At 49.4% G+C, this 15,088-nt stretch overlaps 1 long non-coding RNA gene across 1 annotated transcript in view; it reads left to right on the plus strand.

Annotated features, from left to right (window-relative positions):
* Positions 1-12,900, plus strand: part of LOC117197072 (uncharacterized) — a 55,524-nt gene extending 42,624 nt beyond the window's left edge. The window contains exons 3-5 of the long non-coding RNA XR_004477544.2: positions 3,050-9,454; positions 9,813-9,991; positions 10,939-12,900. This is a non-coding gene — a long non-coding RNA (uncharacterized LOC117197072). The remainder of the gene's footprint in view (positions 1-3,049; positions 9,455-9,812; positions 9,992-10,938) is intronic.
* The last annotated feature ends 2,188 nt before the right edge of the window (positions 12,901-15,088 follow it).

The raw sequence follows: 15,088 nt of genomic DNA on the forward strand, positions 1-15,088 counted from the left end.
CCTTTTCCCTCTACCATTGCTCTAATTTCCAAGCCTTTTGCTTTGAAAACATTTTCTGGAAATCTTCTTTACTTTTACAGCTTTTGCATTTTTATTCTTGTTCTTTACCCTTAAAACTGTCTGCTTTTATATTGTAAACATATCGTCTTAGTGATTTTTGGCGTTCAGTGCTCACTTTTGTGTTAACATTTAAATCTCACGGACTTCTAATCGTCTCTCTTAAATATTGATTTTACCTTACTAGTCCAAACTCTTTTAAAATAATAGTCCCATTAAAAATTTTTGTCCTTTCAACGATTTTTTTTCTCTAAGCCTTAAAAAATTCTTTCTAAACTTCCTACCTTGTATTTATTATTTAACTTGGTAGTTTTCTTCTGTTAGTCTTTTTTCCCCCCTTAATTTATAGAATAAGAGCCAGCCTTGGAAGCTTGGCCTCAAAGTGGTGCATGGAAGAAGCTCCTCTTTAGAGAGAGGGAGCTTGTGTCTCCTGCCCTTCCCATCCCTGCAACCACCAGGCTGCCCTCTGGCACCTGCTAAGGGATCTCAGCACTGGCTGAAGGTTGGGTTTCACTCCGTGGGACTCTGGAAGCTCCTGGGTTACTACTTTCAGCACCATGGTTTTCTCTGTGCAGGTGAAGTGCTTGATGTGTTGCAACACTTTTTCTTCCTCAGTTCAAGGTCTCTGATATTAGTCTTTGTACCTTAGGCCATCTACACCACTAGCCATAGGGTCATCAACACCACTGGCCACAGGGTCATCTATACCACCAGCCACAGGACCTCCTAGACCACCAGCCATGGGACCAGCTACACCACTGGCCACAGGGTCCTCTACCCACTAGCCACGGCACAGTCTACACCAGCGGTCCCCAACCTTTTTGGCACCAGGGACCAGTTTCACGGAAGACAGTTTTTCCATGGACGGGGTTGCGGGGAGGGATGGTTCAGGCGATAGTGTGAGCGTTGGGGAGCCGTGGGGAGTGGTGGATGAAGCTTTGCTCGTTGGCCCGCCGCTCACCTCCTGCTGTGCGGCCTCGTTCCTAACAGGATGTGGACACTGCGGCCCGGGGGTTGAGAACCCCTGATCTACACCACTAGCCACAGGGTCATCTACCCACTAGCCACGGGGTCATCTACACCATTAGCCACGGGACCATCTACACCACTAGCTGTGAGGCTGGAGGGAATGGAAGGAGGGCAGGGATCATGGCGGGAGGCCGTGGCCCTCCTCAGTAAGGAGCTGGGTCGTTCTGCAAGAGTCCCAGTATCTTTTCTTGCCTGGGCTTCTGTCTCACTCATTCTCACATTTTATTTCCAAATTCCCTTCTCAGTGGGAATGCAGACATTTTTTTCTTGATACATGATTCTCCTTGGCTTCCTCTCCTATCATGGAAGAAGTTCAGGAAGAACTTGGCTGGAGCAGAGGTTCTTGTGGATTCGGGTTGAAACATCAGGATCCTGCCGTCTGGCTGTCCTGCTGGGTAGAGCAGCTTTCTGCATTTGGCAAGACCCCAGTGGGGCAGCCCAGACCTGCCTGGACATCAGAGCCTGCCGGACAGGGAGACAGGCTCACCTCTGCACTGGGCCCCCGGGAGAATGCTCAAAGCACAGGAAGGTTTCTTTGCTTCTTGTCCACCCCCTGCAAGGGAGGAGGTGCTCTTCTGAAGAGGTTAGAGCTCCCGAAAGGACACGTGGCCCCTTTGCAGCCTTGTCTACGATGACAGCATCCTCTTCTTCATTCCGCTTTCTCCCACTGCAGCTTTTCTTCAGTTCCCTGGAGTCTGCCCCTCAGTGACTAACACACTCCCTCTTGGATGTCGGGGCTTCCGAAAGTAAGGAGCTGAATGCTTAGGTTTTTATGAAAGATTTTAATAAAGCGTCTTTGGGGGAGGCCTTAATTTTAAAACTTGCATCTTCCCATCTTCAAGGAGGTTTAGATCCCTTGTCCTTCTCGTTATCAGGGACACACAGCTGGACACAGGATAAGCCTACTTATCCCACTCCTACTTCTGCTGTCTCTAAACCATCAAGCTGAGCTACAGGAACACCTTCGTTCCAGTGTTGATTTGGTTCCCTGACAAGTTTCCTATTTTTCTTTTCTTTTCTTTTCTAAAGTATTTTATTGAAGTACAGTTGACTTACAATGTTGTGTTAATGTCAGCTGTACAGCAAAGTGACTCAGTTATACATACATAGATTCTTTTTCATATTCTTTTCCACTATGGTTTATCATAGGACAGTGAATATAGTTCCCTGTGCTCTACAGTAGGACCTTGTTGTTCTTCCATCCTATATATACTGGTTTTCATCTGCTCATCCCAAACTCCCAGTCCCTCACCCCCAACCTTGGCAAACACAAGTCTGTTTTCTATGTCTGTGTGTCTGTTTCTGTTTTGTAGATATGTTCATTTGTGTTGTATTTTAGATTCCACACATAAGTGATATCATATGATATTGGTCTTTCTCTGACTTACTTCGCTTAGTATGACGATCTCTAGGTCCATCCATGTTGCTGCAATGGCATTATTTCATTCCTTTTCATGTCTGAGTAATATTCCATTGTGTATATGTACCACATCTTCTTTATCCATTCATCTGTTGATGGACATTTAGGTTGTTTCCACGTCTTGGCTATTGTGAATAGTGCTGCTATGAACATAGGGGTGCATGTACCTTTTCAAATTATAGTTTTGTTTGGGTATATGCCTAGGAGTGGGATTGCTGTATCATATGGTAACTTTATTTTTTTAACATACACATTCTCTCAGCGAGTGTGCTCTCAGCTCATACGGATGGCTTTTTTTAAAATGTTTATTTATTTTACATATTGTAAGGCATCTCTGGTTATCTGAAAGTCAGGATTGGCTCATTGATTCATTTAACAGGTGTCTATGATGTTTCCACTCTGAGCCACATCTGAGCATCATTAGAAAATTGGTGAATTACTTACCAGTAAGCCATTCTTTTAGAGGAGAATGTACTAGCCTAATGGAAAATTTCTCTTCATACTTGTTTAAAGGACATCAAATATATTCTTCCCCTTTCTCAGCGCCCAGAGGTTCATTGTCTTCTGTGCATCTGGACCCAACCAGCCAGGTGCGGGTTTTCTGCCTGCCACTGCTGCCAGAACAGCTCCATCCCCCATAAGAACAGGGCACCCCGGAGGCCCCCTCAGAATGTCTGCTCTTGGAAGAATCGTCTGCAGCTTTATCCTGCATCTCCTGTAACGCTCCATCCTCTCCACACTTCTGCTCTCTTCACGACATGCCATGGAGCAAAGCAGGTCTCTGTGAAGAGTCTGGTCCTATTATTATACGGAAGTAGTGGTGTGCTGGTGAATGTTTAACAACCAGCTTTCCAGGAAAAAAAAAGCCCTCATCTGCAGAGTTTGCCAGTTTCCATGGTGTAAATACTCCCACCACGTCGGTTCCAGGCTCCAGCCTCCATCACTGAGCCGAGTTGCAAGAGATACGGCTGGGGAGAGGATGTGAGCCGGCTGAAGCAGGTCCCGGTCTAAGACCTCTTGCTGAGGGGACCCCAGGGGACAGAGCCCGCAAGCTGGGGACTGAGGGTCGTCGTGGAGCCGTTCAGAGGCAGGGCAGGTTCTCTGGAAACAGGCTCGGAGATGGAATGGGCAGGAGGCGGCGTTGGGCAGGGAGAGGAGGGAGAAGCCAACTGTTGTCCTCAGAGTTGTCCTGTGTCCTGTGTCCCAGGCTGAGACAGCTGGGCCGGGGCCAGCCTCAGGATGGACCCCGAAGTTGCTGGCAGTGGGGCTTCTCTGCTGACATGCTCCCCTTCTTCAAAGGGAGACCAGGCGGGGTGGGTGTCTGAGTCCTTCAAAGGGGACTCAGACACCACCCGTCGGAGCGTGAGCCCCTCAACGAGGCTGGGCTCGGCCTTCAGCTGGACCTCTGTCAGCCCGTGCCTGTCCGCAGACGATCTCCTGGAGCAGCCTGCCCCTCAGCTGGGCCCCGCCTGTCCCCATCCTCGGGCTCAGCCCCGCAGCCTCCTTCCTGAATCCCACGCAGGTGCCACTCTGCTTGGCCTGCTGCTTGGCCAGGCCTGGACGTTCCCACTACATCTTCCCCGGGCGTCCGACCGCAGCTGCTTCGGGGTTCTGGCCTCGCTCCTCAGTGCTGGCAGCTTGTGGTGAGGCTGTCCTGCTGGGCAGACAGGGCGGACCCTGGGCTTGGGCTCTGTGCGGGGGACTCGGGCCTGCTCTGTGCATGGGTGGGGCAGGCGAAGGAAGCCACCCCACCTGTCCAAACCAGACTGAGGAGAAGAAGCAGATTTGGCCCGACACCACGGGAGCCGGAGTGACCGCAGAGCTCTGTGGTTTACCCTGATTTTCTTACAGGACACGGTGACATGCAGGCAGTACTGACGTCCCAGAGTCCCACGGCTGGTTAGGGACAGAGCAGGGACCAGAGCTCGGCCCAGAGCCATGTCTGTGCATCCTGCTTCCTGAAGCCCGAGTGTCTCCTGAGCCGTAGTCCCCTTCCCTCCCCTAGACAGTGTGTGTGTTTAGAAATGGCCTCGTTAGCAGATTTTATAGGCACCTTCGTTAGCTCCTCCGAGAGCTCGCCCCGTTCTGGCAGGTGGCCTGTTTGAGGAGGAATTAGCCTGCCTGCCAGCTGGGTGTTGGATTTACATGCGAGCTGGGCCACGGGGAAATCATCTGGAATAGCTAAGGGACTCACCAGACTCCTCAGGCTACAGGGCAGATGCGCCGCGAGCATGTTTTCTGCCTTACGGCGTGTCTGGGCCTCAGCCTGTGTCCTTGGGGAGGCAGCCCCTGCGGGGCCTCCAAGAATTTTTCTTCTGGCCCAGGCCCCGTGGGTCTTGCCCCCCCGACTTGTACAGGCCCCATGGGTCTCGCCCCCCGACTTGTATTTGCCACTTCATCCTCTTTTAGCAAATATTGTACCTAAAAGAATGAAGTAATTTGCATATAGTATTTAGTTATTTTTGAACTTTCTGGTTTTTCTCTGTGATAGTTTATTTTACAGATAACACATATTTCTTATCTTTCTAATGTATTCTTTTTGGTAATTTTAATCTATTTATTTAAGCGATTTCCCCATCAGTGATGAGTAAGAGGTCCAGGCTCCATGTGGGGAGGGGAAGGGATGTCCATCTGCTGCTGCAGACCATGCCCTAAGCGGGAGGCTGTGGGATTCTGGGCACCCCCAGCTGTGCCAGGCCCCTCAACTCTGCTTCATTGAATTCTCCTTCTCTTTTTTAGGCAAATGCTTTGATTCAAAAACAGCCAGCAGTGATGGGTTGGCAAAGCCTCCTCAGCCTACACATAGCGGGTACAAAACAGTTAAATACCCCAACTGGGGAGTGGACGGGAGGTGCAGGGAGGTGTCAGATGAGAAGTATCAGTGAGTCGGGGAAGCCTGAGGAATGGTAGGAAGTTGTTTTGTTGTCAGCGACAGCAACCAAACGGGAAGTTTCTTTCTTCCCACCAAAATGCAAGAGTCATATATCAACACCCACCCCCACTCCCAAATCACAGGACAAAACGAAGCCTGTGAATAGAGACGCCATCTCCCAGCTAACAAGCCGCTGCGGTTGGACTGGCTGGACCGCGGAGGAGCCGGCCCCTGGAAGGGAGGAGAAGCGCTGTGCATTTCAACATCGTACAGGTCTTGCTTTCACCAGAACCTAGAAAGATAGTTGATGGAAACGCAGCACTTAAAAATGCAGCTTTGAAGAATGGCAGGCAATGAAATGAAAGGTACCCTGTGACTGCTGTTAAAAATCCCTATTCAGAGAAGCACCAGACAGTAGGAAAGGAGCGATGTACCTGAGCCACACCAAGACAGAGGCGTTTACCCCAGCCAGGTCCAGTCTCCTAGTGAGGAGAATTAACCGTTAGTAACAGAACTCTACTGTGTGTGAATTGTAGCCTGATACGTGAAGAATTATGCTTAAGTTAGCCCTTTAGTCAATTGTATGCTTTTCTCATTCTTTCCTGTATAGGTTCAATCATTCTTAGCGCTTTATTTTGGGAAAGAGCCTGTATTAGTCTGCTAGGGCTGCTGTAACAAAGACCATAGCCTAGGGGCCTTAAACCACAGAAATTTATGTTCTCACAATCTGGAGGCTGGAAGTCCAAGATCAAGGTGTCACAGGGTGGTTTCTCCTGAGGCCTCTGACCTTGGCTGGGAGATGCCACCTCCTCCCTGTGTCCTCACACGGTTGTCCCTCTGTGTGTCTGTGTCCTAATCTCTTCTTCTTATAAGGACACCAGTCTGATTGGATTAAGGCCCACCTAACTGAACTCTGACCTTTACAGAGGTAACCTAATTACCTCTGTAAAGATCCTGTTTCCTGCTATGGTTATGTTCTGAGGTGTTGGGGGTTAGGGCTTCAACACATGAATGTGGGGGAACATAATTCAACTCATAATAGGACATTTCTGGACATTGTTAAGAATGGGTACCTGGTCTGGCTATGCCCAAGTGACAATTTCTGACAAAATTCTGGAGTCCAGGCTGTGTAGAACAGATAAGTTAATGCCCCTTAAAGAATACTGCCTTATCAAAGCTTATTCCTTTCCAAACCTAAATCCATTAACTTAGATACACCAGAGGACACAAAGACCGAAGCTCCTCCCAATTGGGTAATGGGCTTAGTGATGGTACAACATGACTGTGCTTCTTACACCTCCCACTGTCCAGTCCTGCAATGAGGAGATGTATGGTCCAAACCCACTGTCTCCATTCTCTGACCTCAAATTCATGCTCGATATGAATATTTGTCAGATTTAACTATGACATTCTCTGTGCAGAGGCTGGGTTTTCCACGCCTGATCCTGTGATCAGTGTCACGGCTGATCCTGTGAAGGAGCTGGCACCTGGCGTTAGAGCTCCCGGGTGTGATTGTGTCATGGAAGTGAGGTTGCAGATCTTGCTAGAATGATCTCCAATATCCATTCTCTTCTTCTCAGTACTAACAGAATCCAATTTTATTTGGGTTTAGTAGTATGCCCACTTATAAAAGCTACACCTCGGATCCTCCCATCCTAGGTAAGAATGACGATGTAATATAGTTATGGCTAATGAGGTATAAATGGAGGGTATAAGGTGAGCTTCCGGTTTTCAGAAAAGCAGTTTAAAGGGAGCTAGCTACCTAAGGCAGTCTGCTCCTTTTGCTCTTTGCCCTTCATCCTTCTTCCTGTCTAGAACACGGATGTGATGGCTGGAGTCCCAGCAGCCATCTTATAAGCATGAGCGTGGAGATAGTAGAGTGGAAATCTATACAGGACCTGGGTTCCTCATGAATTGGGGAACTATTATGCCAGCTCTCGCCCACCCTCCTCTGATTTCTCCTCTTGAGAGAGAAAAAAAACAAGGCCCCAGGGCTGCTGGTATCTGCAGTGGCTCCTCCTGGACCACAGTGTAAAGTGTCCTCCCTGGCGTAAGCCACCCAGTGGTCCTGTAAACCCTTACCTTGTTTAAGCCAGCATTTTGGGGCTCTCTTCCCTACCACCAAATGTTATGGGTAACCAGTGCAGGTGGGTACAGTGATTAGAATCATCCCCTTGTTCTCCCTGGATGTGTACAGAGCATCTTCTGAAAACCTCTGTGAAATCCTCCTTTAGGTATGAGTACTCCCAGAAAAAAGCTGAGGTTTACCTGGGTTCACACACACCTCCATCACTGGTTAGCTGTGTGACCTCAGGTAAACTGCTTCACCTCTGAGCCTCACTTTGTCGAGTGCTCTCTCTCAGGATCATTGTGAGGACCAGGGAGATATGTACGTAAAACACCTGGCTCTGTCCTTGCACTCAGCAGATGGCCCTCCTGTTGTGACGACATCCCTTGTCCCCTCTAGAGGACGACTCACATCCAGGTGTCCAGGTCTGACTTTTCCTTTGGGTGCTCTTCCTGTGTCTCTCTCTAGCTTCCTGCAGGACATTTCCAGTTAGCTCTCCTGTGTCCCTTCCAGTCCAGTCCCCAGCCACCCTCTCTCTGACGATAATCACTGTCTATCCTGTATCTCATCCTGTATCCTGCCTGTTCGTTCAACTTGACACTCCATGTCACGCCGTGGACCATGCCACAGCACACCAGACCACACCATAGCACGCCACACTGTGTGAACCCACCCCAGGGACACTATACCACACCACACCATGACACCTCACATCCTGCTGCCCCATGCCATTCTATACGGTGCCACAGCACACCACGCCCTACCACAGCCTAGCCCAGACGGAAATTCAGCCTTTTTGGTAGCTTTCATAACTCCCTCTGCCTTCACGGAAAAAAAACTCACCAAGGCCTTTGCGTGGGTAGCAGACTTTACCGAAGATTTGGGGGGACAGAACAATTTTTGTTCCATAGAGGTTTCATATGAAAAAAAAAAAATTGCTCAAGTGTTTCATTACTTGTAACATTTCTGGAAGCTTCTCAAGAGTCTGCCTTTCTGGCCCTTCTCACCTTGGTCTTCTGTGGGTGTACCATCAGTTCCTCTAATCTTTCCTGGTCAGTGATTTTTGGGGCCCTTGATGAACTCTTTGATCTCCTCCTGGGGAGCTGGTGCAGTCACCATCACTCATTGCCTAGATAATGAAATTCCCGGCTTTATTCCCAGCCCCAAACTCCTAAAATCATTCAGATTCCTGTGGAAGGAATCATTCCTTCCACAGTTTCACCAAGTGCATCGGCTGTCCGTGGGACCTGAGGTCTGCTAGGAAAGAGGCGACCCTCGCGTCCCCCTCCTGCTTACACAAGCGCTTGTGCTCACACAGTGATGTGTGCAGGGTAAAGCCAGCATGCTTGGCTCCAGCTACCGCCCAAAGCCCCCTTGTCCACCCCGCTCGATTTTCCTGTAAGACTGAGGTAGAGCGACTTTTTCCCATTACACATACGAAAATCACAGTGTCTTCAGTGACTGGCAGACTCAACTGCTTCTTCCCAAGGTGGGAAATTCTCTTCGCCACCCACTCATTTGCCGTTAAACGCCATGGGTTGGTGGTAGGAGAGAGAAGACATTTACAGAGCAGCGGGGAGCCTCCGGGTGTGTGAGGCCAGCCCCCCCCCACCTCCCTACCCACCCCTCCCAGCTCCACGTCCTGCGCCTGGAGCAGTGAAGCTGGGTCCCTGAGCAGCAGACTAGCCAGGTCCCCCCTGATGCTGATAGATTTCGATCTATTTCCCATTGTATTGACTTCTTCCTACAAGGCACCTCCCCGTCATGCTGTCAGGAGCCTGAGGGTGCTGCCTGACTGTGGAACTGTGAAAAAAGGGGGAGAGCTCAGTTGTCTGTAATCTCACAATAGGAGAAACTCCCTCAGGACACGTGGTGATGTCATCGAGAGGCACATAAAGGAGAGGCTCATGTCTGGGGCAGGCCCAGGGTTGACGGGGAGAGAAACCCAGGCTCCCAGATTCTCAAGACAGGCGGCCGTTCACTGACAGCCAGACGACCCCGAATCCAGGTGTTACCAACCAGATCTCCCCGCAGACCTGCCAGAGAGTCGGTCCTGCCAGTCCCAAGAGGGGAGGGGTGAGGGGAGAAGTGGGGTGGGGGAGAGTCGATCCTGCCAGTCCCAAGAGGGGAGGGGTGAGGGGAGAAGTGGGTTGGGGGTCTCCCAGGAGCTGGGCCGCACGGGGTTGCTGGCAGCTGCAATCTGCCTCACTCAGGGGGCCTGAGCCTGGAGGGGAGAAAGGAGGGCGGGAGGCTGGGGGAACGGCTTTGTGTGGCCAAGCCTCCCCATTCCTGGGGGCTGGGCAACGCGGGGCTCGTCTGCGTTTCCCCAGAGCATCCCGTGAGCCCGCCTCCTCTCCACATTTCAGGGATCCTCATCCGCCTCTTGGGAGTAGGCGGCTGGCACCTTCTCCCCAAAGTCTGAGAGGACGGGCCAGCCAGTTTCTGTGGTTGTCTTTGGGAGCTAACTGACCGCTGTCTTGCTGCGGCCCAAGAGCAGGGTTCCTGCTGGGATTTCTGCAGGAGGCGGCAGGGTCTCGGTACCCAGGTAAACTGAGCCGGGGCTGGGTCTTCGCTGGAGTGGCCTTTGCTGCGGCCTTCTGGCCTGGGAGCGCCCAGCTGACCTTTCAGGACCCTCAAAGGGGCAGCCTGTTCACCCACGTGTACTAGTTGGTAGGGCACCGCCCAGAAGGCGTCCCTGGCTGCAGTGTTTTAGTCAACTGATTTCACAGGAAAATACTCAGTTGCCAAAACCTGGCAGTAGACACCTGCTTGTTTTGTTGACTGTACTTGCTTAGTCCCTGTAGCTGGGGCCGGTCACGTTTCCCCCCAGTTCATCCCTCTTTCCACTTCCCCTAGTCGACCCCTGCCTCCCCTGGAAGCTGGGGTGGGCGGTGTCTGTAAGCTGAGGAGGAGGAGACAAAGGTGGGAAGGCAGAGCTCAGGTGCTGAGTGTCTCTGCCGGCTCTGCTGCCCCACGCCACCCCCTGGAGGGTTGTCAACAGAGCCCCGGCCCCTATGATGCTTCTCCCTCAGAAGCAGAATCTCTACCAGGAGGAGCAGTGGCATTTTTTAAAACCTCTCCAAGGCATCATGATGGGGGTCCGAGTGGAGAACCACCTCTGTAAACCCACCGCACAGGCGTGCCCGACGCCCGCCTGCAAAGGAAAATTGCATCAGCAGGCTTTCTCACTCATTCACAAGGCAGTGTGTGGGCCCCTCCTGGGGTAAAAGCCTTGGAAACTCCTGGGATACACACGAATAAGATGCCTCTTGGGGTCTCATGGCTTGGGGGAGGGGGAAGGCAACATCCTCCATCGCCCCAAAGAGCTCCGTGGAGTGGATTTTGTTACCCGTACTTGACGACAGAGAAACAAAGGTTTGCAAGGTTAAGGCACCCAAGACTGCACAGATGATGGGTGACAGAGCCAGAATGCAGCTCAGACCTTTTAAATTCATAGGTTCATACTTTGTCTACTACTCTCTTCGTCTCCAGGGACAAAGGAGTTTGGAGGAGGTGGTTTGGGGCTGCTCTCCAAGCTGGCGTAGAAGTTTCTCAGGCGGATACAGGAGGAGTTGCATCCCGGGCCGCGGGAATGTGCGCAGAGGCAGGAGCTCTGGCGGCAAGGCCCGCCCAGATTGCCAGAGTCCTGCTAGGGCATCTGGGTGGGTCAGGAAAGGCCCAGAACACGATCTGTGGAGAATAGCTATTATCCTGAAAGTGACAGGCAGTCTCAGAAGACGTTAATGCAGGGGATGGCTGGAATTGTGTCTTAGAAAGATCCCCTGCAGGTGGTACCTTGGCCATGACCCATGGGAGACCCTGGGGATACTTGAGAAGCAGGTGTAGCCCCAGCCAGGTGGATCCCCAGACCCCCAGGTAAGAAGAACCCCAGCCAGCTGGAGCCTCAGTAGGAAGGACTCCCAGGTAGGAGGAGCCCCAGGCAGGAGGAACCCCAGGCAGGTGGAGCTGGCCTGAACCCACCATAGCTCCCTGTACCTTATGAGGGTGCAGGAACTAAGCTGACTGTCCTTTAACAAGCATCACAGTCCGACGTCGTGGTTTAGTGATGGGGCTTTTTCTCTGAAGAGCCCTTCCTCTTCTTTCCCCCTCACTGAATATCTCACACATTTCTAGCTTAGTATGTGAATCATGTGGGGTTCATTTTGAAGTGAGTGTGACTACAATTTCGCTTGGCTCTGGAGGGTCTCCATGCCCCGGAAGCAGCTTAGCGGGCTTGTGTGAACTTCAAGGACGGGCTCCCTCTGGTTGCACAGAGCTGAGATTTCTCCTGCAGCCACACTGACGTCTTGTCCCCTTGTCACCGGGCCTTCCTGTATTCCCTGCATTGGAGTCAGCGGTTTTACAGATGAGGCAAGCGTGCAGTGGGCTGTGGCATTGCAGGGCTGCGCTCCCAGGACCCCAGGGGCCTGAGTGCCCTGTTGTGAACCTCCAGTGGCGAACATCACTCAGCCTCTGCTCCTCTCCTCTAACTTTGTCCCTCTTGCAGGGATCGCAGTGCAGCATTCCTTACTGTCTGGCAAGGTATTTTGGAATGTAGTTCCCAGAGCCAGTCCACACTAGTGTTGGGACAAGTAAAAAATGCACAGTGCCAGCAGACGTCCAAATGGGGGAACTAGTGCAAACAGATGACTATAAAATAAAAGTTATGTCATGAACATAGTGGATGATGGAATCGTGGAAATGGGAATCTGAACGTCTAAAATACAGAATTGGTATTGAAGGGAATGTAGCTCTATTTCCAGGCTCCGGAGTCCTCCCCTTTCGTGCCCCTCTGCCTTCCCCACCCCCATCAGTTATTGCTTGGAGAGAAACTTGGGTGACTGGTTTTAATGAATAAGATGGGAGTGATTGGAAATTTGCATACCAATGACTTTCATGCAAATAGGTGCTTTTGGAGTGATTGCAAAATTTATTCTCTTAAACATTTTAAACCCTCTCTTACAGTGTGGTTTCTGACAGTAAAAACTGACTTAGGACAATAAAAAAAGGGGGCATTTTTTTGCTCCCTTTCTTTGCACCTGGCAAGGGCAAATTTCAGCCTATCCTGGGGCCAGTGTTTTCCAATTAAGAATGAAGAGAGTCAGATTTAACTTGGAAAAATGTATACAGTGTTTTTATTTCTGATCACATAAAAAGTACATATACAGCATGAAAAATTAGGAAAATAATAAAAGTAGAAAGATGAAGGTAAAATCAACTGTACTATAGCTCTTTCTCTTTACATATGTAAAATTTTTCAGCAGAAATATGGGCATAGTGGACTTACTGTTCTGTAATTTTTTTTCACACTTAGTGATTTATTGAGAACATTTCCCCATGCCACTAAATATTCTTTAACGGTAAGGTTTTTATTAATTGTATACTGGTGGCATTGTGACACTTTCATTTGTTTCACCGTGCCCCAGTTTTGTATTTTTAAGTGGTTTCCAGTCGTTTGTTATTGTAAACAAATGTTCATCCTTACAGATGCATCCTATGAACATCTATGATTATTTCTTGAGGTGAAATGCCTAAAAGTGGAATTGCTATAACTGGGGGCACACACATCGTACGTATCTCCTCGCTGCCCCCAAGAAAGCACATTACAACTGATGCGCCTGCCAGCCTTGTGTTTCTTTACGTCTCTGGTTAACACTGTAGACCAGATTTTGAAAGTACCTGCTTCTCGTTGGAACGCCGGTCAAATTGGAGTGCACTCACCTATCTTTTCTCCCAGGCCACAGCTGCCTTCTTTAAAGTCAGAAGGTCATTTTTCCCCCATTTTTTTTTATTCTGGTAAAATACACATAACATAAAATTTACCATCTTAACCATTTCTAAGTGTACAGTTCAGTAGTGATAAATACCTTCATATTGTTCTGCAACCGTCACCACCACCCATTCATCTTCAACCATTTCATCTTCTCAAACCCAAACTACATCCTCGTTAAACACTAACTCCTCATTTGCCCCCAGCCCCTGGCAACCCCCATTCTACTTTCTGTCTCTGTGAATCTGACTATTCTAGGAACCCCATGTAAGTGGAATCCCACAGTATTTGTCCTTTTGTGACTGGGTTATTTCACTGAGCATAATGTCCTCAAGGTTCATACATTGTGCAGCCTGTGTCAGAATTTCCTTCCTCTTTAAGGCTGAATAATATTCCATTGCATGTATAGACCACATTTTGTCTATCCGTTCACTTATCAGTGGATGCTTGGGTTACTTCCACCTTTTGGCTGTTGTGAATAATGCTGCTATGAACATGGGTGTACAAATACCTCTTCAAGTCCCTGCTTTCAGTTCTTTTAGGTGTACACCCAGAAGTGGGATTGCTGGGTTGTATGGTCATTCTCTTTTTAAGTTTTCGAAAACCTGCCATGCTGTTTTCCATAGCAGCTGTACCATTTCACGCCCCACCAACAGTGCACAAGTGTCCAGTTTCTCCACATCCCTGCTAACACTTGTTCTTTTCTTTTCTTTTCCTTTCTTTATCCTCCCTCCCTCCCTTCCTTTTCGATAGTAGTCATCCTAATATGTCACTCTCGTTAGGATGACCACTATCAAAAAAATTTCTCATTTGCAGTTTCCTAATTAATGATGTTAAACATCTTTTCATGTGTTTGTTGGCCATCTGTATGTCTTCTTTGGAGGAATGTCTGTTCAAGTCCTTTGCCCATTTTTAAACCACGTTGTTTATTTTTTGTAGTTGAGTCGGGGGTCATTTTTAGAGGCTCAGGTAATTCCCATTTTCTGCTCCCCTCCCCCGTCTCTTCCTCAGGGTCAGCAGGCTGGCCACCCTGCCCCTGTGGAGCGTCTACCCACTGTGGCAAATTTAAGCAGACAAGTAGGAACATGGCTCACCGTGAGTCACTTTTATCATTTACATTTTAGGTCCCACGTAAGTATAGGCGTGTTCCACCAAACATACCGAGATGGGGAGCTTGCGCAGGACAGATAAGTTAGGGAGTGAGTACTTAGATTACAGGAAGATGCTGGCCCTGCTGTGTAATTACTTTCAGAAAGAACAGCTAGAGATCAAGCATTTAAAAATCAAAGTCATTTTATCTGGTAGATTGCCTTAACTTTAATCTGGTTTCTAATACTAGAAAGCAAGTCACCAAAGCATGCATAGTGTAGCCTTTTAATCCCGAAGGGCTCACCAAGTAATTCCATCACTCAGAGCCAGACATTCTACAGGTGCTCTGCTGGAACTCATTTAAGAGGGAGATGCTGTGACAAAGTTTTTACCAAATTAAAGTGAGTGTCCATCTTGAAGACGTCAAATATCCATATTCTAGTGTTGTTTAAAAGTAGAACTTTTCTTCCGGCAGAAATCATACTTGAAAGCTGTAAATACTGTGAGTAGAGGTGCATTTGTTGAAGCAGGGACCCTGTGTCCCCTTCCTGCAACTCCATGCAGCTCAGGGCAGCAGCCCTGAGGGTTCTGGAGCACAGCTTGAGGACCATGGGGGTGGGGAGGGGCAGATTTAGTGCAGTCTAGTCTGGGAAGAATTTAATACTGACCATAGACTGGTTTGGGGAAGTGAGGTTTAGCCTGGGAGAGGGGAGATGGGCCATTCCTTTGAGTCACAGAGCACATGGGGTCCAGAGACAGTGTTGTAGGCAAGGATTTGGAAAC

The sequence above is a fragment of the Orcinus orca genome, chromosome 10, assembly GCF_937001465.1.
Source record: "Orcinus orca chromosome 10, mOrcOrc1.1, whole genome shotgun sequence".
NCBI classification, from domain to species: Eukaryota; Metazoa; Chordata; class Mammalia; order Artiodactyla; family Delphinidae; genus Orcinus; species Orcinus orca.